This window comes from Bos mutus, chromosome 11 (genome assembly GCF_027580195.1).
Source record: "Bos mutus isolate GX-2022 chromosome 11, NWIPB_WYAK_1.1, whole genome shotgun sequence".
NCBI classification, from domain to species: domain Eukaryota; kingdom Metazoa; phylum Chordata; class Mammalia; order Artiodactyla; family Bovidae; genus Bos; species Bos mutus.
In genome coordinates, this window is record NC_091627.1 from 105476198 (window position 1) to 105498488 (window position 22291).

Consider the following 22291-nt stretch of genomic DNA (forward strand, 5'->3'; position numbering starts at 1 on the left):
GAGAGCCCAGTGGCCCAGACAGACCAGGGCGACCAGACATGAGGAATGGGCTGCGGCTGCAATGGGTCAGCCTTGGTCTCTTGTGTGGGCTTCTGGGCAGGACTGGAGGGGACAGGGTGAGCTCCTGAGCAAACTCTCATGTCAAAGAGCCAAGCTCAAGGGAAGAGGCTAGAGGGGTTCAGGAACCAGACCAAAGGCAGAGGGTGGATTTTAGAACTTGGCTGCAAGGCCAGCCAATGACCTAGATGACATTCAACTTACTAAACTGGCTCTTGAACTCCTCTGCACTAAGACAGGCCCTGCCCTGAGGTCCAAAACCTTGATGACCTGCAGATGCAAACAGATGGCTGTGGCTGTGGGGAGCTGAGCAGGTGAGCCCAGAGGCCAACCTCACTCGAGTCTGTACACCCACACGCATTTACAGAGCTGCACCAATGGTGCTGATCAGTAAGCAGGGAAGACACGACAAATGAATGCCGTCCTAGAACCAGCCTGGAAGGATATGTAGGAAACTGGTAACGGGAGAAGAAAATCAACCTTCGGATCAGAGTTAGGGGGCTTTTGGTGCTTGAGGATTTTTACAATGTGTATATGTTAACTTTCAAAAAATAATTATGACAAAAGACTACCCTCGTTAATGAGGATGAAAAAAATTATAGAGTTGAAAAGACAGTTGAGAGACCAAGAAAAGACGTTGAAAGACAGTACAGGGACCCAAACCACAGTCTAGGAGGTCCATCTGCTCTGTGTCTCAACACCCCTACCTGGGCATGCGGACAAGAATTGTGTGTCTTTGGCTCCAGCAAGAAAAGCCTGGATGAACAGCATGTACAGGCCAGGGCCAAGGGGGCAGGGGGTAGCTAGGCTTTCCTTTCATCTTAATAAATGGAAAATTGGGACCCCTTTTAGCAATTAGAAATGTATAATAAACACAGAGAAAGGAAGCAAAATAATAATTGTAAAAACGATGATGGCTCACATTTATAGAGTACTTTCTATATCAATTGTAAATGTGCATATGTGCTCAGTTGCTCGGTCATGTCTGACTCTTTGTGACCCTGCAGGCTGTAGCCCAGCAGATTCCTCTATCCATGGGATTTTCCCAGAAACAATACTGGAGTGGGTTGCCATTTCCTTCAACATGGCAGGTCCCATTTAAGAATTTCTTACATAACAGCTGGCACTCCCCTGATGGTCCAGTGGTGAAGACTTTGCACTTCCACTGCAGCGGGCATGGGTTTGCTCCCCAGTCAGGGAACTAAGATCCTCTATGCCAGGGGTGCGGGGGAGAATTTGTCATACATAATAGCTAATACAATCCTAATAATGATGAGATAGGTACTATTATTGTCATATTTTACAGATGGGGAAACTGAGGACCAGACAAGAAATTACCCAAGGTCACACAGCCAGTATGTGTTGCAGCTGGGATTAAGTCAAGTATTCTGGCTTCAGGGCCCACACGTATTTTTATATGTGTCCTGATAAAAGAAATTTTCACATATTGAAGTATGGGGAAGTCATTCTGCCTTTTACATGAGTTAACCTGAATTTCATGCTATCATAGCCTGTTTGTGGCGTATCAAACATACATTGTATATATACTTTAATTATAAAAGAAAAAGGTTCATTGGCCAGAAGTAAAGGATGTCTATGTTAAAAATAAAGATCAAATGCTCTTCCTGCAATGCCCATGCTGGTCGTCCTTGGATGATATGACTCTCATTCCAGGTGCCAAGGTCATATTGACTCACTTTATACATGTTGATCTATTTTTTTAAAACCTTGACAGACTGTATCCATGACTCGTTTAATGTTCTTTGTTATGACAACATATTAAACTGCTGAAAACCATTCTTCTCCCAAGCAGATCCTCTGAGAGGTTGTCTTCTGGGCTATAACAGTCCTCATTTTGGCTCAAATAAAACTGTTTTTGATTCTGATTACAGATTGTTTATTGATTATTTCTGTCAACAGTCCAAAGCATTCAGCTTCTCAAATCCTTTTATTTGAAGAGCTCAGATGAAAGTAGGGGGAAAAAACACACAATTCACAGATCCAAATGGACTGGCCTGAAGTCTAAGAGGTCCCCTGGCCCTGTTTTCACCGCACATATAATTTCTTAAGAGACGGTCCGAGTGGATCTGAAGCCCCAGCGGGAATCGTCTACCTGGCTCAGAGGACTGCAGGGATGGGGAACAGACCCCTTTCCCATCTTACCTGTGAATGCCCCACCATCAGGCCTGGCATCCCACAACTGGAGAGGCCACTGGCCTGGTCTGCCTCCAGCCTTGTTCTCTGGATAGACAAGCCAGGTCCCAGACTGAAAGGGAATGATTTGACTGAGTTCACCAGGTTCAAGGTGGAGAGGAGACAGGCTCCCAGGCCTCTCTTTGCTGGTGTCCTGGACCTTTCATCAAAGAGGACTGAACTCCAGCTTCCCTTGTGGTCCAGTGGTTACAAATCCGCCTTGCAATGCAAGGGACACCAGTTTTCTGATCTCTGGTCCAGGAAGATACCACAGAGCAGCTAAGGCCATGCGCCACCACTACTGAGCCTGTGCTTAGAGCCTGGGAGCCACAGCTACGGAAGCTGCAGGCCCTCGAGCCTGAGCGCCACCACTAGAGAAGCCACCGCAGCGGGAACCAGCACAGGCAACCAGAGGGCAGCCCTTGCTCCCGTAACTAGAGACAAGACCCAGCCAGTGCGGCCAAAAACAAGTTAAACAAACAAACAAAAATTTTAAAAAGAGCAAACTGAACTTTTTTTTTTTTTAAGTTCATCTAAGTCCTTTTAAATCCATAAGACTTTGACAAAGTCTCTGTGGCTTCATGATTGCTGCTTCCAATAGGGACACTGATTTTCCTGGAAAAAAGCAAGTGCTGAAATAGACCTAAGTTTAGCTGCAGAAAATACATACTAAGGAATATGTTCCAGTTGCCTGGATGTTGGAGGAATGACAAAAGGAAAAACAAGCTAAGTGTTTACACGACTCCAGTCATTTCCGGTGATTACGAAAGATGGGAAGTGTCTGCCTTTAGAAATCTAGGAAACAAGACTGAAGTGAATCCACACACACAAAACCAAATCCAGTGTAAAAATGTAAGAAATGAACATTGCAGGGAGAAAAAAAAAAAAAGAAAACTTAGTAAGATACAATGGGTCTGCAGAAATCTGTTCACCTGGACGCCAGAGACATTTTCTTGCTTCTGAAAGTTAGTGACAAGGGAATCATGGGCACTTCAAAGAACACGGCTGCCCATCCTACCACGAAAATGCTCCCAGGACAAGCTCTTCTCCCAGTTCACTGTTTTCTGTTTTTCTTTCTGAACCACAGAAGATAGAACAATTACTCCTTCACAGTTAAGATGCATGTCAGTGATAAGAACAAAGTCTGATGTTGGGTTTTGATCTCCGCACCCACAGTGGGAGTAATTCTGTGGAACTCCAGGCAAGTTCTTTGATCTCTTCGTGTTGTTGTTGTTGTTGTTTAGTCCCTAAGTCGTGTCCAACTCTTTGTGACCCCATGAAATGCAGCCCACCAGGCTCCTCCATCCATGGGATTTCCCAGGCAAGCGCACTGGAATGGGTTGCCATTCCCTTCTCCAGGGGATCTTCCTGACCCAAGGATCGAACTTGCATCTCTTGCATGGCAAGCAGATTCTTTACTGCTGAGCCACCATGGAAGCCCTTGATCTCTTTGGGCCTAAGTAAATAAAGATACTTAAGCCATAGCCAACAAAGTTATCCAGATAAAGAGACACTCAAAGATGAAGTCTAAATTCATTGGCAGGTAATGCCCATCACTGCTCAAAGGGTCCAGAGCCGCCAGCAATGCCTTTGATTCGCTTTCTCCTCAAGGTTCCTATTTCATAAAAGGCACACTTCACTTATCAGTAATAATGCATTGTGCCTGTTTGAGTTGGCCAAAAACATAACTAAACTACCAAGCAGAAGTCCTGGTTGATTACTTCTGCAGAAAGTTATCAAAAGAAATCAATGTTTCCATGAAAAATAGGATGTCATTTTAACAAAAAGTGTTAGTTGCTCAGTCGTGTCCTACTCTGAGATCCCATGGACGATAGCCCGCCAGGCTCCTCTGTCCATGGGATTTCCCAGGCAAGAATACTGGGTAGCCATTCCCTTCTCCAAGGGGATCTTCCCGACCCAGGGATCAAGCCTGGGTCTCCTGCATTGCAGGCAGACTCTTTGCTGTCTGAGCCACCAGGGAAAAGTTAACCAAAAGTAATGTCACTCAAAATGGATTAACTATATATTTCATATTTGGAAACAGTGTTTGTAACTTACAAAAATTGTCCTTCAGCTGTATACTATCTTCCGGAATCCTTTTGAAATCCAGGGACCTTGAACTTGGAATTACTGTATCTGGTGGTCTCTAAGATTCTAACATTCCATGATATTTAGTTTCAGATTTTCTGGATGCCAAGGGGGAGGATGGATATTAAGAACTCTCATCCACTACCAGTAAGAATATAATTTGGTACAATATTTGTGAAGTCCAATTTTGCAATAAATGTTAAAATCCTTAAATGGGTATAGAAGAAGTTCTAGTTCTATTATTTCATCCATCTAGTTATATTATCCCATCCATCTAGTTATATTATCCATCATAATGGTGGATGGAGTAGCTCCTTCCTACTACACCAAACCTCCTGAAGATAACAAGTAACAGCTCGAAACAAAAGATTTTAGAAAGGAAAGCTGTGAATGTGTTGGAGAGCAACCAGAAGCAGGCAGAAACCAAAGGGGACTTTGACCTTTGAAAAAAGGAACCACACAGGATGAGACCTATGTTTAGACAGTTTTCTGATGAGGGCAGTCCTCAGCCTGCCAGACAGAAAGCTGCAATCTTAACTGTTTGAAGTGTCAGAGGACAGAGTTCAGGGCTATCAGAGTGGCCGAAAATCAAAGAGCTAGATCCTGAAAGAAGCTAAAAATTTTAAAAACTGAACAGAGATTTCAAATGCTGAGAGAGACAAGAATGTGGAGTTTGAATCTTGCCAACTTTTCCAGGAGAGATTTCATAAACACCTTGAACATTTTATTGATATCCAGAGAAAAAGGAGGGGAGACAATCAAAGATTATGTCCCAAGACAGAAGACATTTCCCTCATATTAAGCAAACTATCCAAAACAGACCCATTTTAAAGAGTAAAAATCAACCAACACAATACTGTAAAGCAGTTATCCTTCAATTAAAAAAAAAGTCAAAATCAAGCTTCCATAACTTCAAGTTGATATGCCATAATTTCCTGCCTGCTATCGTCAAAGACAGACAAAAGATACAGAATCTCTAAACCCACCGTTCACAAAAAAATACAATAAAAAATTTCTGGATATGCAAAGAAACAGAAAAATGTGACACATACTCAAGAAAAAAAATCAAGCAATAGAAACAGAACTCTAAGGAAACCTAGATGTTGGAATCAGCAGATAAGAAATTTATAGTAGCTATTCTAAATATATTTGAGGAATTAAAGGAAAACACTGCCATGATGGGCTTCCCAGGTGGCTCAGTGCTTAAAAAAAAAAAAAAAAATTGTCAATGCAGGAGACTCAGGTTCGATCCCTGCGTTGGGAAGAACCCCTGAAGAAGGAAATGACAACCCACTTCAGTATTCTTGCCTGGGAAATCCCATAGACAGGGGAGCCTGGCGGGCTACAGTCAGTGGGGTCACAGAGTCAGACATAACTTAGTGACTGAATGACAACAACGCTGCCATAAACAGGTAGAGAATCTCAGCAGAGCCATGGAAACAATGCTTTAAAAAGAATCAGATGGAAGTTCCAGAACTGACAAGGCTCAGAACTGAAAAATTCGGTGGATACCTCTAACAGAAAAATCTAGAAGACAGGCCGATACAAATAAGCCAATCTTTTTTTAAGCTGCCTTCAAAAAGATTATGCCATTCAGTGTGTAAAGGCATAGGAACCGAGCAATGTGATCTATGATAAATCTAAAGCAAAAAGAGCTCTTTTAGAAAGAAATTGAGCACTCCCCTGGCAGTCCCGTGTTTAAGACACTGAACTCCTAAGACAGGGGTCATGGGTTCAATCCCTGGTTGGGGAACTAAGATCCCACATGCTGCACGGCATGGCTATGAAATAGAAGTGTGTGGTCAAAAAGCATTCTCTTATGGTTTAATTGATGATATCTTTACTCAAATAAGCCAGTCTTAAAAACACAAAACAAAACAAAGTTTTTAAAATGAAAGAGCTTCAGTAACATTTGGTACAATATCAAGCATTCTAATATAAGTGTAATTGGAATCTCAGAGAGGAAGAGAGGGAAAATGAGCAGGAAAAGCATTTGAAAAATATGGCTGAAAATGTCCTAAACCTGATGGAAAACACTAACTTCTAAACTCAAGAATCTTAACAAACTCCAGGGAAGATAAACATACACACTCACCACAGAAAGGTATGTCATAGTCACATTGCTGAAAAATAAAAAGTCTTAACCAGCCAGAGAAGAAAATGACACAGATACAAAGACCAATGACAGGAATCACATCTGAGTTTTTATCAGAAGCAAAGAAGCAAGAGATCATGGGATGATAAGATAATGAAATGATTGGCACTAAAGTACTACATCCAGTAAGATACATTCTTCAAAAAATTCAGGAAACAGACACTTTTAGCTAGCTGAAGCTGAGTGACTTCTTCATCAGGAAATGTGAAAGGAAGTTATTCAGATTGATGAGAAATGACACCAGGAGGAAACCTGGGTCTTCAACATGAGGAAAAGATACCAAAAATGGTAAATATGTGAGCAAAATAAAAGACTACCATTTTGTCCTTCTGCAATTTATTTTAGAGACAGCCAGTAACTGCTTTTGCCATGATATCATACAGCATGAATCTCTGACCAATTGGAATTAGACCTTATCAACAAGTATCTAGAAAAATATTCAAATAAAAATTAAGCAACACATATTTAGGCTTTACCATTTATACCTTAAAAGTAAAATCCTGAAGCTATGAAACCCGTGGAAGATCTTTGCAGTCTTGGGGCAGACAAAGACTTCTGAGTGTGACAGGGCACACAGGTCCACTCTGGCACCCGGATTGTGTCTTGGAAAAGGAAAAGTGGAAAAGAAACCCTGGGCAGTGTCAAAACCTTAGATCTCACTGTCTAAGTTTTACAGTTCGCTTTTACTAACTGAGGACTCTTCAGGTAGTCAAATGAAATATTAGGTTGCTACCAGTAGGAAAAGGGCTTGGAGTTCAAGATGAACTTAGATATTTAAAAAAACGAAAGTTAATTTTTTTTTGCCCTTCTGACATGCAATTGAGTTATTTGTGCATTTCTACAAGATTAAAGTGTGAGGAGTGGCCCATGGAGAAGCAGCCTTAGGGAAGAAAGAAGAGGAAACAGTGGCTGGAAACCTCAAGGACTCCAAATCTAGATTCTAGGGTCCCTTTACACTACGGTGTAGCCCGGTAATAAGACGTACCGCACTAAGCTTCATTGAGCTGTCCTGGCTCAAAGCAAGCTGCTCTCCCTTTGGAATTCAAATAGAAGCCCTGTGCAGTTTTACCTCTAGAGAAAGGATATTTTCTTATATATATGGCTTTCCTACTGGCTCAGACAGTAAAGAATCTGCCTGCAATTCGGAAGACCTGGGTTCAATCCCTGGGTTGGAAAGATCCCCTGGAGGAAGGCAAGGCAACCCAACTGAGCGAACTAAGCACAGCACACACACACACACACGTGTGTGTGTGTGTGTGTATGTTATATATATATATATATATATATATATAAATTTTATATTTAACTTTGAAAGTGAAAGTCGCTCAGTCGTGCTCAACTCTGACTCTATGGACTATACAGTCCCTGGAATTCTCAGGCCAGAATATTGGAGTGGGTAGCCTTTCCCTTCTCCAGAGGATCTTCCCAACCCAGGAATTGAATCGGGTCTCCTGCATTGCAGGTAGATTCTTTACCAACTGAGCTATCAGGGAAACCTCATATTTCAGTTTATATGTATTTAATGTATAAATTTATGTATTGTGTCCATGCTAAGTTGCTTGAATATACATAGAATGTCAATGTCATTATACATATAGTATAAATTTTATACAATAAATTATATGTATTACATATATTTAATATACAATTGTATTTATTATATAAATATATTTTAATATGTAAATTCTATATTTATAAATATATATTTAATACAGGAATTATTTATAAATGCATATTTAATATATAAACTATATATATATACATGTATTTAATTGAAGTATAGTTGATTTACAATGTATATCAATCTCTCCTGTACAGTCGAGTGACACAGTTAAATACATAGACACTTTTTCATGTTCTTTTCCATTAAGGTTTATCACAGGCTGTTGAATACCCTGTATGTTTATCCATCCTATGTGTAACCGTTTATATCTGCTAATCCCATGTTCCCAGTCCTTCCCCAAGAAAGGATATTTTCTACACTGACTCAGTACCAACTCTGAGAAACTTGTCTGCATTTTTTTGAATATTAAAATTAATTGTCAGTAATAAATGAAACTCTTATCAGTCCCGTGGGATCCTAAAGGCTTTGAAGCATTCACCGTCCACAGAGCCTGGAAAAGCTCTGGCTTCTGCTCCAGGAGGGGATGATAAGGTCATTGCTGTCCCTATTCTCACCACCCACCCTGAGCACAACCAGCGGGCGGCCGGGACATTCCGGCGGCCCCAGGGGACCGAGGCTCTTTCATCACTAGAGAATTCTAGAGATAGGTTGGAACCTGAGTGACCAGCCGTCCTGGCTGCCCTGTGACTATCCCTGCTTCAGCTTTCAGAGGCCATATCTCAGGAGGTTTCTCAGTCATCCCGCCAGCAGGTCAAGAGCCGTCGGTCGGAGGCTGTGCCCTCTCCCCAGGGCAGCTGCTTCCTGTCCGAGAGCCTCTGTTCAAAAGGCCTCTAGGTATGGATGTCCCCCACCACCCCCGGCCTGCTTCGGCCTTTTCTCCTGGCTTTGAGTTCTGTTCGAAGTCATCCACCCCATCCCATGCCTCCTTGGATCTCAGCTACAGTCACTCTGTCTGGGCCCTTCTGGGTACCTCCAGCCCGAGAACACAAGACTAGTTTCCCAGGAGACCCATAATTAAGAGTTACTAACAACTATAAGTTATATGTAAATTTCACAGCTAACCATTCTGATGACAAAGAACATTTACTTGTTGCTGTTGTTGTCTTTAGATCAATGTCATTCAAAATGCTTTAAAACTGTACAGCACCAGCATTCACTGCCCGCTTCTGGGCCCTCTTACCTTCCAGTAAAAGCCCGAGCCGGGGATTCGCGTTTCTGCTTTGTTTCCGGTCCATGGGAGCCCTAAAGAGGTAAAACAGAGAGACAGAACAAAAAGGACATGAGCAATGTTCGCTGATCTCCAGCTGAGTTTGGGGGCTCACTGCTGAAGCTGTACCTGTAGCTTTAAGTGGCACGGCAGTCCACTGGCAAGAAGGCTGGTTTGGACTGCAACAAGCTTCATTTACTCATTCATTCAACAAATATGCATTGCATGTCAAAGTGCTTTAGAGATTAAACTAAACAAAAATCCAGCCAGCATTCATTAAGGTCCTGGCCTGTTGTGACTAACCCTTGTGCCCACTTCTGTATCTTCTGCGTCCTTCACACAGCAGGGTATGTGGGAGTCCAGTGAGCAAATTCAAGGCTGGAGGAGAAGCAAAAGTCTTTCTCTGACCATCATGGGGGACCCTGCCTTGGTCTGAAAATTAAACTGACAAAGATTTAACAGGAGAAAAGCATACACATTTATTCAGGATGCACATTTTACATGATCTGGAAGCCAACATAAGGAAATGAAGACCCAAAGCAAAAGTTAGACCTGAGTATTTTGTGCTGGGTTTGATGAGGATGCCCAGGTGTGGAGTATATGACAGGTGAAGGAACAGACGTGAGTATAATCAACTGGCGGAAACTGAGCAAGGCCTGTTTGTTAGGATTCTTCTCTTTATCTTCAGAGATAAGGATGATCTTCCAGGTAAAGGGAGGGTGCCTCTCACAGGAGGATTTTACGATCTGTCTCAGCGAAGAAGTGCAAGTGGAGATAGGAAAGTGCAGCTGCTGTTTTCTCAAGTCCCTTCAGTTTAAAATACTTGATACGCCCAGCTACCATGTGTTTTTGGGTAGTATATTCTGAACCTCATCATGGCTCTGGCAATAATGATGTCATCTTATATAATCAAAGAGCCTATTGTTGGACAATAGGGCACTAGGGGCAAAAATGAGTCAAACCCATGCCACCCTTCATCACCACCCCTCCCCCAATGCACTTCCAGCACGCCCTTCACTGATCAGCAGCCAGAGCCTTGACACCAGGACCAGGTTTCCCAGATACATCAAGACATCCATAAGATGGCACTAAAATGAATCTTCAAGTCCTCCATTTATTCAACACAGTCGACAATCCTTGTGGGTCTCCCTGGTGGCTCAGTGGTAAAGAATCCATTTGCCAATGCGGGAGACATGGGTTTGATCCCTGGATCAGGAAGATTCCCTGGAGAAGGAAATGGCAACCCATTCCTGTATTCTTGCCTGGGAAATCCCATGGATAGAGGAGCCTGGCAGGCTTCAGTCCATGGGGAGGGAAAGAATCAGACATGACTTAGCAACAAAGACAATCCTTGTCTCACAGGTTTTGGGCTCCAGTCACAGAATCTGCATCTGTGAGCTCCATCACAAAGGGCCCGTATGCTAAGAGATTGGAGGTTCCGTGAATCATGGGGAAAGCTGAGTCACTGGGTTTGGGAATGGGCAGGGGAGAGAACAGGAATGGCAAAAATAGGCCTGAGGCAGGAGTAATGTGGTCCAGGAGGGCACTACTGAGTTGAATAAAGTAAGCCTCAAAGTCTCAGACAGCAGCATCCCAACGACAGAGCTTGGTGGCATATCCCCCACCCCCACCCCCCAGCAAACCCCCAGGCTGTACGGAGAGAGGAGGCATTCAAAGTCACTCCCTCCCCAAGATGCCACACAGTGGAAGGAAGGGGCACGGCCCCAGAGGAAACTGGCTGGAGCAGACACAGGTAGCCCTGATACACTGCAGCTCTCTTGACAAGGCTTCGTTGCCTCTGTAACCGGGCTTCTCCAAGTACCGCTCAGGGGTACAGGCAGCCTCTAGAGGCTAGAACAGTCAAGGAAGCTGAATCTCTGTGTGTGCGTGCGCACTCAGTCGTGTCTGACTCTTTGTGACCCTATGGACTGTAGCCCTCCAGGCTCCTCTGTCCATGGGATTCTCCAGGCATGAACACTGGAGCAAGTTGCCATTTCCTTCTCCAGGGCATCTTCCTGACACAGAGACTGAACTCATATCGCTTGCATCTCCCGCACTGACAGGCAGGTTCTTTACCAGCTGAGCCATCTGGGAAGCCCTGTATCTCTAAAGCTTCCAAAAAAGAATGAGGGTTTGCCTTGAGCCCAGTGAGGTGGATTTGGGGTGCCTGGCCTCCAACACTGTCAGAGAATACATTTGTGTTGTTTTAAGTCACCCAGGCTGTTTACACCAGCCAGAGGAAACGAAAACATCTTACATGACAAGCAGGAAGATAGAGAGGGACCAAGGGGCTCACTGGTCACATCCTAGGACTCCAGATCTTGCCTTCTGTGGGGTAGCATCCTCCTGGAGTCCCAACCCAGGACAAGTCCCTAGGAGGGAGGGTGCCTTGGGGCTCAGCAGAGCCCTGGGAAAAGCAGTAGTCCTTCCTCAGCTCCAAGAGGGCTGCTCACCAACCCTCAGCCTTCAGCATACGGGGCATTACTGTTCTGTATCCACTGAGGCACCTGCCAGGGCACCAAATGGAAACGGTCTAAGAGCTCTCGGGGCTGATCCAGGTGTCTCCACGGTCTCCATGAGTCTGAACTGTCACATCCATCGTATGAACAAGTGCATACTGGAAACATCCAGATCAGAGTAGGAGTTGCTGCAGACTCAGAAGGCAGAGGATGGTGAGGGTCCTCAGAGCAGCTGCTGTTATGCAAGGCATTTTGATCACCACGCATCAGGCATGCTGGCTTTCATCGATAGCGTCTGAAAGATGCACACACAAGCGCAGGTGGGAACGAAACGTTTTCTGCTGCTCATTTCATCCCAGCCTCAGCCCAAATGGATTTATATCTCGAAATTTCTTAGCACAATGGGGTGTGAAGCAGGGGGAGGGAGATGCTCCAGCCACACTGTGGGGAAGGGTAATTTGGTCCACGCTCCTGTTTATGGGAATGGTTTTCTACTAACACAGAAAAAAACAAAACTTCTGAAATAAAGGAGGACTGCAATTGTTTGTTTCCTTTTGCTTTTTTGGCTACAACAGTAAAAACTGTCCTTCAAAATAGTCCCCAAAGACATCAGAGCTGGACAATGACGAATGGGGAACAGATGTTTCTGGGCTGTCAGAATGGCAGCTTCCTCCTCGACACGTGGGCTCTGGGATACAGGGAATGGGTCACTGTCTGGCCCTGGAGGCCAGACAGACCAGGCCTGGCAGGCCAGGGCTCAGGTTCCAAGGGTGAGCGGGACGGCGGGCCAGCCTTCCCCTGTCAAGTTGGGCAACTTGGGGCTTTTAACTGCCTTGGGGATGAGGGTGTGCACCTTAAATGAGGAACTAGGACTGGCCTGACTTCCCAGCAGGCGTACAGCTCAGTTTACAAAGATCTGGTTCCCCAAGGCTTGGGAGGCAGGGGCTGGAGGAGGATCTGCTTTTCTCAGGACCTGGGAGCTAGTGCTGCAATTCTGCGCCACCCACTTTCCCACATCACTTCACTTGCCCACTTCCCTCTCCCCAGAAACCCCACATGGCCAGCGCCTGGGGATGGCAGACGGGAGTGGAGCCGGGCTAATGGCCAGGCAGCCTGTTGCTCTCAGAGGTCCCCCACCCCACGCAGTCTCTGGTCTCCAGTGGCAGCAGCCTCCCAACAGATCACCCCACGCTTCTCCTCCAATGACCTCAGTACTTGCTCCGTGGGCTTCTGCTGTCAGTGTCCACAGGGTGCTCAAAGGCCCTGAGGGGCTGGAGGGTCCAAAAAAATGCAGTGGAGTGGCCATAACCACGCCAACTCCCAGGGCATCTGGTACTGGACATATGGGGGCCCTGCTACATGCCCTAAGGCTCCCCACACTCAGAGCTCCTCCCCCGCCCAGCAGGAAGCAGAAGCAGGGGTTGAGGTCACCCCACATCCTTCTTTCCCACCACACTCACAACATCACGTGCGTTGCACTCCACGGCCGAACTTCCACTCCTGTTAGGAACCTCCCGTGTGGCAGGTTTTAGATGCCACGGGTTAGGTTGGAGGCAGCGTCTGGAGTCCAGCTCCTCGGGTTCAAACCCCAGGTCCAGACTCATCATCCTCCACGGGCCTGCGCATTTCATACCCTCTGGGTGCCTCAGTTTCCCCATCCTTAAACGGTGAGTTTAACACTTTCCAGGGGAGCTGCTTATGACTATTAAATGTCAAGTGCCGCCGCTGGCCTGATACACGGGGGCACTACTTATAAGAGGCCCAGAAAGTGAGCACCTGGCCTCACGGATAGACCCAGGTGGTCGTGCGGCCTGTCTGACCATGGACCACCCTCGTCTGCTTTCAGTGAGTTCGCAGTGCGCAGGCGTCGGTCCTGCGGGCCATGTGCTGCGCGTGCGCACCGGCTGAAGCTGGGAGCGCTGCCGGGAACAGCGTCAAGGCACGGAGGATGCGGAGCAGAGGGCAGGGGGATGAGGGGGCAGCTGGAGCCCAGTTCACTCTTGCAAAGCACTTCCTGAACTGCACATTCAGTTACCACAAAATGAGTCAAGGTCCCTTTCAAGTGGCTTATTGAGCTTCCCTCTGATCTGGTACAGCCTCCCCAGGATGGACGGGCCACAGGCTTTCTTGGTGAGCTGTCAGGCCCCGCTCGGGAACCCCTCAACTGGGCACCAATGCCAGGCTCTGCACAGGCACTGCTTCACTTCTTCCCTACATCAAACCCACAGTCTGGCCTGGTTCCCATTTTACAGATGAGGAAACTGAGGCTCAGAGAGGTTGGGTGAGCGGCCTGGGATCACACAGCTAGTCAGGGTCAGGGCTGGGATTTGATCTTATGCTTGTCTGGCTCTTACCTGCTAGCTCTTTCGCCTGGCTCAGTGCAGTGAGCCAAGGCCATGTTCACCTTACCTGCCTGGGTCAGATAGAGGTCCGGAAACCTCATTGGTAAAATGGAGACATTTGGGAGGTGAGACTGTGGAAATGGAAGGCTTAACCCCCTTTTCTCACTTCCCAGGAGGAAACAGGGGACTGTACTTTCTTGGCAGGAAATACTAGGGCCTCACTGATGGGGTGGTATCTCCTGTGGACAGATTTCTCATAAGAAGGGAGTCAGTTTGCCTATAAAATCTCTGGGGAAATGCCCTATGGGTCAAGTAGTTAGAATTCTGAACCTCTACTGCAGGGGGCCTGGGTTTGATTCCTGGTCGAAGAACTAAGATCCCACAAGCTGCCTGGTGTGACCAAAAAAGGTCTCCCCTGAAACACCAAGGTTCCATGGTTGAGGGAGACAGCCACAAAAGCTTTCTCTGAAACCTGTCTTCAGGACCAGGCACCTGCCTGGGTGGAGGGGGAGCCTCAGCTGTGAAAACCCTTCATCCTGGGGCGGGGAGTGCTGAGGGAAGGAGGATGGGCCCCAAGCCTGGTAGGTCCCGCCCCAGGGAGAGGTCCTTTTGGGTCTCTGGGAAAGAGGGAGGGCTTCTCAGTGGTACTCAGGGAAATAAGAGAGAAAAAAGGAAGCAGGTGCATTTGAAACACAAAGCCAGCCTGTGGAAAACCCATGCCAGCCAAGAGGGTCTGAATTGTGCTGCAGCTGATTTGGTTGTTTGTTTTCGCTTTTGTCCTTGTTTTGATTCAGTTTAGGAGTTTTCTTAGTAATCATCAGTAGGAAAGTCAGGTGGCCACCCAAATGAAAAAAAAGAGAGAGAGAGAGAAAGAAACAAAACTGGGTGATAACAACAGATAACAAATCTAAGGACATTTTCATGGAACTCGCCCATCTTTTTGAGATGGAAATGAGTCTGAGCCTAAAGTCACGTTTTTTCTCCTGATTCCCTTTGTCTTTTTTAAAAAGCAACTTTTACTTACAGAAATAATTCACAGTACCCTTGTAACACATACGCACTATAAATGAGGCTCAGGAGCCCCTTGACCACTGCCCTGTGGACAGGACCTCCCAGCTGCCCACTGCACCCCGAGTGCTGGAGGGCTCTGTGGGCTGGGTGAGGCCTTGGAGTCCTCTCTTTAGTTACTGCTTCGTTTTTAGGAGTAGGCTCAAAGCTGGTGACTAACACACATGCTTAAAGAAGCGTGGTTTTCTCTCTTTGCTTTGGAGATATCTGTATTCATAAAGCATGTTTTAAAAATATTGTCATTCATTAAGGACTCTTAAACTGACCACTATACTTCACATCTGGCAGTTAACATGAATCAAGGATTGAAATGGGAGCAAACATCAAATAAATTACTTAAACATGAAAAAAAAAGCATGTTCTGTAAGTCAAATTGCAAAGTTTGCCACAATGCCTCGCTCCTCAGAAGGACCTAGAAAGGTCTGAATTGCCCATAAACTCTTCCTCCAAACAGTACCTAAGCCTTCTTTTTGAAGCTGTTTCACATACCCCACCCCCCACCTCCCATTCTCCAAGCCTGGACTGGACACCTTTCTCATATCTATTTCAGAGATCCTTGGGTCGATAAGATCCCCTGGAGGAGGAAATGGCAACCCACTCTAGTATTCATGCTTGGAACATCTCGTGGACAGAGGAGCCTGGCAGGCTACAATCCATGGGGTCACAAAGAATTGGACACGACCAAAGCAGCTGAGCATGCATGCATACACCAAAATTATCTCAGAGCTAAGAGTCTTGCCCCAAACTACCCTCCCTTGTTGCTTTCTCCAGAATAGCAGCAACTCCTGACCTCAGCTCCTATCTTCTCACTGAGATTTCAGGAAATGATGACCTCCTGGGCACGAATGTCCCGTATGCAGACTCACATCAGAGTCCTTGGGTTTCCTGACTAAAGCCAGCTGCTCCTGTATCAGGCTTCATGAAGCTCTGAGCCTGTGTTCTTATGGAGATTTTCCACCTAGTCTCTCAATGCAGGAGCACAGGAGACTTGTAAAGCTCTGGAACATTCTAGAAGATCATAAACACCAGACCTTCAAGCAGCTGGCTGTAGAAATGGAGGAAAGCAATGCACCAACTCTCACCCCTGTCCTCACATCCTCCAAGCTGAGCTCATCCACACTGGGTCACGAGGAGACACAGCATCCAGATTTCCTGGCTGGACCCCACTGTTGCTCTGACAATAGAGGAGATACATTGTGTGAGTGGTAGCCACTGAGGTGGGTACACAGCCTTCCCAGAGGATACTGTGTAGACATGCTGTACACATGGAGGGCTGTCCACAAGGGTCAGGACAGAATGCCAGACTATAGGAACTGCTTTCCCTTCCGTGATTTTTAGCACATTGAAGACCCCAAGAAGTCTTACAGTAGTGGAGATAGTTCAATTCTGTAACTCAAGGTTTCCCAAACTTACTAGCTCAGAAAACTCATTTCTGGCAAAGTGCCTGTTGCTGTCTCCCAGCAGAACACACACTGAGACCTGCTGGTCCAGCCATCTGGGAAGAGTAATGATGTTCGTCACAGTGCTTCTTAAACAGTTGACAATTTGTGCTGCCGGACTGCCAGGGCCCTGACACCCAGCCTTTTTTCTGATAGTTTAGACGGACCCAGTGTCTGAAACCCTAAGGTGTTTTAATGATGGCTTGAGTTTAAAAGAATGGGATCTCAAACTGTGGCCCCTGTGATCCCTGGTCCAGGAAGATGCCACAGAGCATCTAAGCTCACGCACCGCAACCACTGAGCCCCAGCTCTAAGCCCGCAAGCTGCAACCGCTGAGTCCTCGAGCCTAGAGCCCACGCTCCACAGCGAGAGAAGCCGCCGCAATGAGAAGCCCGCACGCTGCAACTATGGAAAGCCCGCGTGCAGCAACGAAGACCAAAATAAATTTTAAGAACATCACGTGTGCGTAGACCCTCTGCCACCTCACAGAAAACGGCATTTCTTGTTAAGTGTGCCCAGTGTGTATTAAGAGCTCAACAACTATGGTTTCCACCCAGGAATCCGTCAGGGGACTTATTATACGTGCGGTGTTGGTGTTATCTGGGCAAGACAAAAGCCCCGTTCTCCCCTGGTCGGATGTTAGGTGCTAATAATTCGGGTCACCTCCTGAGGGTGATCCTTAGCCTGGTTCTCAAATATGGGCATCAGTCATGTCACAGGTAAACAGGGCCCATGAGCTTCTCCATGTATAAACCAAAAGACCACCTGGGAAGTAGATTGTCCTAGAAGTGTAACTGAAGATGAGCAGTGGGCAAAAGCACAGGGTGATCAACTTTGATGCTGGCATTCTTGACGGGATATCTCCGATTCTGGAGGGCAAATGAGCAGAGCTGCTCTGTGTCACCCAGCGAGGTCTGCCTGGAGACATGCTGGTGTTTACCTGCCACATCCTTTCAGTTTTATTGCACTCAATCGCCTTGTATATTTAATGCGGAAATTTGCTGAAGTGGTTACCAAGCCACGGGGAATAGGAAGGCGTGAGGGAGCTGCTTTCTGACCCTGAGGCTGGCAAAGCTGCCTCCTTAACCAGAGCTGTGCTGGGTTACGACGTTATTTGCATTTAGAGCATTGAGTCTTGAAGCTAAAATTGTAGCAGGAGCTAATTGGAGTGCAGGCAGCCCGCACTGCCATGGATTTAGGATGTTTACTCAATGATGGATGAGAACTTTCAGGCAAAGAAGGATTTTCCCCTCCGTCTTTCCACAATCCAATGTCAGTCCACAGTGATCAAGGTCCTGATTTGGGGGTGAGTGTGCAGAGCCTTTTTAAAAGTCTTCATGGGCAAGAAGAACAGATTCTGTATCTGACCTTCATAGTTTTGCTCTCAAATAGGTGGGAAAAAAAGTAGAAATAGTGACAGATTTTATTTTCTTGGGCTCCAAAATCACTGTGGATAGTGACTGCAGCCACGAAAATAAAAGACGCTTGCTTCTTGGAAGGAAAGCTGTGACAAACCTAGACAGGATATTCAAAAGCAGAGACATCATTTTGCCAACAAAGGTCCATATAGCCAAAGCTATGGCTTTTCCAGTAGTCATGTATGGATCTGAGAGTTGGACCGTAAAAAAGGCTGAGCACCAAAGAACTGATGCTTTTGAATTGTGCTGGAGAAGACACTTGAGAGTCCCTTGGACAGCAAGATCAAACCATTCAATCTGAAAGGAAATCAACCCTGAATATTCATTGCAAGGACTGATGCTGAAGCTCCAGTACTTTGGCCACCTGATGTGAAGAGCCAACTCACTGGAAAAGACCCTGATGCTGGGAAAGATTGAGAACAGAAGCAGAAGGGGGCAACAGAGGATGAGATGGTTGGATGGCATCAGTGACTCAATGGACATGAGTTTGAGCAAGCTCTGGGAGATGGTGAAGGACAGGGAAGCCTGACCCTGTCCTTGTGCTACAGACCCCGGGATTGCAAAGAGTAGACACAACTGAGTGACTGAGTAACAACAAGAACTAAGAAGCAATTGGATGAGATGTCAGTGGGGCTAGGGTTTACAGTGGGGCTGAAGGACCGCATTGCTTTGCCCGAGTTTGGGCAAAGCTGTATTAAGTGCCACTCACACATGTAGGAGACGTGGGTCGGGAAGATCCCCTGGAGAAGGAAATGTAAACCCACTCCTGTGTTCTTGCCTGCGAAATCTTGTGGACAGAGGAGCCTGGTGGGCTAGAGTCCATGGGGTCACAAAAGAGTCAGACCTGACTGAGCGCCTGAAACAACATCGCGGGCCTGATGTTGCATCAGGAGCATCTGGCCGCTGTGCCACTGCACGAGGGACTCAGAGAATCCCCAGCAGAGGCCCCCACGCCCCTACCAAGAGTTTGTCTTCAGGTTCTTGGAACTGATTCCTGATGCCTCCAGAAAAGGGAGGCCTCCCATTTCCGAAGTTCCCACTCCTCCCTCCTGTGATAAGACATAGAAAGAAGAAGAGCCACAGGTTTCTGTCAGTCCAGGCAGAACAAGACTGCTGATCCCACAGAGTAAGGGAAAGACATTTGTCCTCAGAGAGGAGCCTCTTTCCTGAAGGGGATTCCTTACAACGTGGCTCTCGCAGCATCCATCCTACACTTGGACCCAGAGGCAAGGACGTGAGCAAACCCTAAAGTGCTCAGAAGCATTAATCTCCCGTGCTCTGGTCCTGCTGTGTGTGCACGTGTGAATGTTAAGTCGCTTCAGTCGTGTCTGACTCTTTGGAAACTCATGGACTGTAGCCCACCAGGCTCCTCTGTCCATGGGGTTCTCCAGGCAAGAATACTGGAGTGCAATGCTATGCCCTCCTCCAGGGGATCTTCCCAAACACAGATGGAACCTGTGTCTCTTACATCTCCTGCATTGGCAGGTGGGTTCTTTACCACTAGGACCACCTGGGAAGCCCCCTGGTCCTGCTGGTATTCAGTTATAAGACTTTGCTTTGGGCCTGATGGTGGGTGAAAAGTTGGGGACAATAATACCAACCACATAAGGTTGTTTCATAAATGAAGTTCACATTTTTAAACAGTTTGGTTAGAAAAACCCACTCTGAGTATCAGCTTTGCTGCTTGCTAACTGGGTCACTGGGGACAAAGTCATTCGCCCACTCTGAGTCTTCATTTTCCCTATCTTAAAATGGGGAGAAATGGCTATGAAAGAGTGGAGGGATGTGCTTTTCACAACAAGTATATTTCATGGTTTTCAATAACTGTTAGATTCATGTCTCAATTTGATGGAAAGATGTATTTCCCCTTGAATTTAGGGAGGAATCAGAGGAGATTATGTTTTATGCTGAAGTTATAAACACTGGCCTACCTCCAGCTAAAAGTCTTTCTGTTTTTACAAGCACTTGAGGGGGATCCAAATGACACCCCAAAATGTGACTCTTAAAGGATTTGAAACTTTTGCCTCATTTGAACCCTGTCATTTCACAACCTTTGCTTTGAGAGAGGCCTGGCTTCCCAGTACCCATGGTTGTTTGCTTTGCCATCTAAACCAGTGTGCACAACAGATATAAAGTAGAACTACTTTTTCCCCCAGTAAGCTCTAGAATTTTCCTGTTTGAACTCAATATAAAAAGAGTTAGACTCAAAGTAACAGCCCCCCCAATTTGCCACATCCAGGAACCCCTTTTTCCTCACAGAGGTTTAGGACAGGAGAATCAGATGTGAGCAGCAGTTGTAATGATGAATTGTTGGGGAAGATTTATTACCAGGGGAAGGGATAGTTTTGAATCTATTTTTCTTGGTGCATACAACAAGTATTTATGTAATTCTGCAAAGCACTTTTGAGATAGAAACACACATGTGCACATACACAGGAACTATATTTAGTAACACTACCCATGCAGTCTTGGCCTTAAAAACTCCTGTTTCATCATCTGGCTGGAGAGCCAGTAGCCTGTGCTTTACTAGGAGCCCAGGGACAAAAAGCCTTATAAATACTAGAATCAGCCAACCAGACAGAGCGTGGACAGCAACACCGTCACAACTAAATTACTGTTTCGAGGTGATACATCTTAAATCATCACACAGTTCTTTCCGATTTCAGTAGTTTGAAATGGAAACAATGCAAATCAACTAATTTACAAAACCAAAACCAATTCACAAACATAGACAACAAACTTAACAGTTACCAAGGGGGAAAGGGGAGGAGAAGGGATAAATTAAGAGTATGGGATGAATAGATACATTAATACAGTCTGGTATGTATAAATGATCAGGCTTCCCCAGTGGTTCAGTGGTAAAGAATCCGCCTCCCAATTGCAGGAGACAGGGGTTCGATCCCTGGGTCGGGAGAATTCCCCGGAGAAGGAAATGGCAACCGCCTACAGTGTTCTTGACTGGGAAATCCCATGGACAGAGGAGCCCGGTAGACTGCAGTCCATGGGGCTGCAAAAAAGTCGGACACGACTTAGTGACTAAAACAACAAAAATGAATAAAACAGATAAACCACAAAGACTTACTATATAGCACATGCAATTATATTCAATATATTGTAATAACCTATGATGGGAAAGAATCTGAAGCTGTCCATCTGAAAGTAACACAGTATTAGAAATCAACTATAGCTTAATAAATTTAAAAAATTTTTAAAGAAAATAAGCAAATAAATAAATTGTTTGAAATGAATCAAGGGAGGGGCAAGACAGTATTGACCACAGCAACTGAATTTCTGAAAAATATTTTATTTACAAATAAAGTCTTACATATGAATCTTCAGACTTACTAGTCCCAACAAACATTGCACTGATTGATACCTGTGTCAACTAGAAAGATCAGAAAGGGAAGGAGACGGTTCCATTCTGTAGTATTTACAGGTATCTGCCTTTGTTTGCGGAGAAGGCAATGGCACCCTACTCTAGTACTCTTGCCTGGCAAATCCCATGGATGGAGGAGCCTGGTAGGCTGCAGTCCATGGGGTCGCTAGGAGTCGGACATGACTGAGCAACTTCACTTTCACTTTTCACTTTTCATGCATTGGAGAAGGAAATGGCAACCCACTCCAGTGTTCTTGCCTGGAGAATCCCAGGGACGGGGGAGCCTGGTGGGCTGCCGTCTATGGGGTCGCATAGAGTCGGACACGACTGAGGCGACTTAGCAGCAGCAGCAGCAGCAGCAGCAGCCTTTGTTTGATTTGAGACAGTGGTGATTCACAGAGCTATTGCAGTGTGTGAAACAGTCTGCTGGTAATGCCAGCTCAGATCTTCCAGAACTAAACCTATGATGAATTCCAGGGGACCAAAACCTCTTTATGATTTCTGCAGAGCAGACTCATATCCGAGTGTGTTCATGACATTTACAGTAGTGAGGTGCCTGGGGAACAGGAAGGGGTGCTTTGTAAGGACAGATAAGCTCTGATTAGGCGTATGAGCTCATTCATCAGATAAAAATATGACACCTGGGCTTTAACCCATTCTTTATTCTGAAAGAAAAGAAGTGGAGGATGAAGGGAACCCAGAGCCTTAAGTATTGATTTTTCACAGGCTGCCTCTCTTAACGCATTTTGTGGTTTGTTTCAACCCCATCCTTTAAACTGGTGGGAATGTAGATTGCTGCAGCCACTGCGGAAAACAGCATGCAGGTTTCTTAAAAAACTAATAAAATTAGAACTCCCATATGACT

The 22291-nt window shown here is 45.8% G+C and overlaps 1 long non-coding RNA gene across 1 annotated transcript in view; it reads right to left on the reverse strand.

The window, feature by feature from the left end:
• Positions 1 to 22291, reverse strand: part of LOC138989936 (uncharacterized) — a 222280-nt gene that overhangs the window by 123822 nt on the left and 76167 nt on the right. The window contains exon 2 of the long non-coding RNA XR_011466137.1: positions 9298 to 9359. This is a non-coding gene — a long non-coding RNA (uncharacterized lncRNA). The remainder of the gene's footprint in view (positions 1 to 9297; positions 9360 to 22291) is intronic.